Source organism: Echinops telfairi, unplaced genomic scaffold, assembly GCF_000313985.2.
Source record: "Echinops telfairi isolate 266 unplaced genomic scaffold, ASM31398v2 ScPeMD7_2;HRSCAF=8, whole genome shotgun sequence".
NCBI lineage: Eukaryota > Metazoa > Chordata > Mammalia > Afrosoricida > Tenrecidae > Echinops > Echinops telfairi.
Window position 1 is genome coordinate 48,971,994 of NW_022103898.1, and position 2,199 is coordinate 48,974,192.

Genomic DNA, 2,199 nt, shown 5'->3' on the forward strand with positions numbered 1-2,199 from the left:
AGGGCAAATACCTTACTGTAATAAGTAACAGAATCCTGCCTACATCTAAAGGTGACTGTCAGTATTACAAAACATATGAAAGGTCTTCTGAAGTAGTAAACAGATTATGAATACGGGATAGTATTTTTATATTTCTCTCCCTTCACTAAGGTGAGAATGCCTATTCTCAATTATTTATGCCACTTTGTTTCCAAGGAAATTGAGACCAGTTTCAAAGGGTCTTCAAGCCTGTGAAACTTTCTTCCGAGTCTGAGTAACTTCCTGGCTAATGCGGCAGAAGGACTACGTGCATGTGTCCTTCTGTCCCCACAGTCATCTGCATAAATCAGTCAGGATAATCTGAACATTATTCCTATTTTGAGTGCAAGATAATTTGCTCTGGTGAAGCATTATTTATGGGTCTCAAAATTCTATCAGAGCATAGCATAGTAACAGCTGCACTATCTTAAATCTTTTCTGGAACATAGATACACCTTCTTTGTTTTGTTTCATTTTTAATGATGAGCTAGGGTTGTAGTCTGTATCTTTTAAAATGCTCTTTAAATAAATGATTTAGATACCTTGAACTACTACAAATATTAAATAAGAAAATATTGAAATAAAATGTTATCACCCTTGAAAAACAACCAGAGTTCTGGTAAACTCTTTCAAGATCTTTTAGCACACACACACACTCACACACAATTTCCATATAGAGCACATCATATTGTATATGCTATGCTATACCATTTTCATCCAACTATATGCTCTAAACTGCACAAAGAACAACCTTTATATAGTTTCTTAAATAAATTACAGAAAAGAATAAAGGTCAAGAGAATAGTTTCATCGACACACAATGAAAAATTAGATGTGTACATAACTAGAGATGAGAAAGCATATTCTCATTTTTTCATCAGATCCTTCAAATGTGTTCCTTTTTAAATTATTGCCTTTAATTATTTGCCCATTCGCACTCATTCATGTGTACATGTATATTCTAGCCAATATTTCTGCCATTGAGAATCTATTACTCTGTGCATTAGAACTAGATTCTAGAGACCAATTGCAATCCTACCCTAAAGGCATGTCAAACCAATGACAAGGAAACATAATTAAACATACTTAAAACACGTGTGTCAGTTCTGCTTTGCCCTATGTGGTTACTGAGTTGAAATCAACTGAATGGCAATGAGGTTGGTTTGGGGTTTAAAAGGAGTATTAGTGACCTACAGAAAAACGCCAAAGAGTACAGAGATGTGGGAAATTCTATTTAGTGAGAAAATAAGCTAAAAGAATTCATGAGTTGAATTCTTGAAGATGAAGCTACGTTTATTCACCTAATAGACTTGTAAACTGAAAAGTGCAGGAGAAGAAATTTAAAGCAATATTTGATGTTCATCAGAGTTCAGTAATCCAGTAAATCGGGCGTGTAAGAGGATTAAGTTATTAATAGTGGTGATAGAACTAAGGAAAACTAATAAAGTAGTTAACTTACTAAAAAGGGGTATTTTTCAAAATCCAATTCATTTCCACACATATATACATAGATATCAACACCGCAATACTGTATGCCCTTCTACTATGAGGTTAAGTTATATATTCATCTCAATAAACACTTGTGTGTGTTTTAATTAAAATGCCTTCTGAGAAAATGGAATGTCACATTCTTAAATAGAATTTCAGGTTACTATAGTAACTACCGTAACTGTCATTATTCTAAATAACCTAAAAACATATTTAAAGGTGGCAAATCACTTTCAAATAATCCTGAATTTACATTTAATTGCATTAAAATGTATTTGACTATTTTATATATGAGAAAATTAGGATATGTAGAAAAAGAGAAATCTCAAAAGACTTCATGCTTCGAGTGGAGACTATTAATGCACATTCTGCAAAGTAGGAAGCTTCTCGTCACTCTCAAATCATTTGCTAAGTTTAAATGATTCAGTAAAAATGTGATGTGTTGTTTTCTTGTTCCCAATTGACAAATGGGATATCCTGAAGATAAAATACCTGTGTACATCAAAAGGATTTACCAAGAGAGTAATAAAAGAGTCCTCAGACTGGGAAAAGATCTTTAGCAATGACATTTCAGACAAAGGCCTTATTACTAAAATCTACAATACTCTGCTAGCTTCCAAAAAGAAAAAAACCTAATTGCCCACTGTGGAGGTGAGCAAAGGACCTGAACAGAAGTTTCACAGGGCCAGAAAT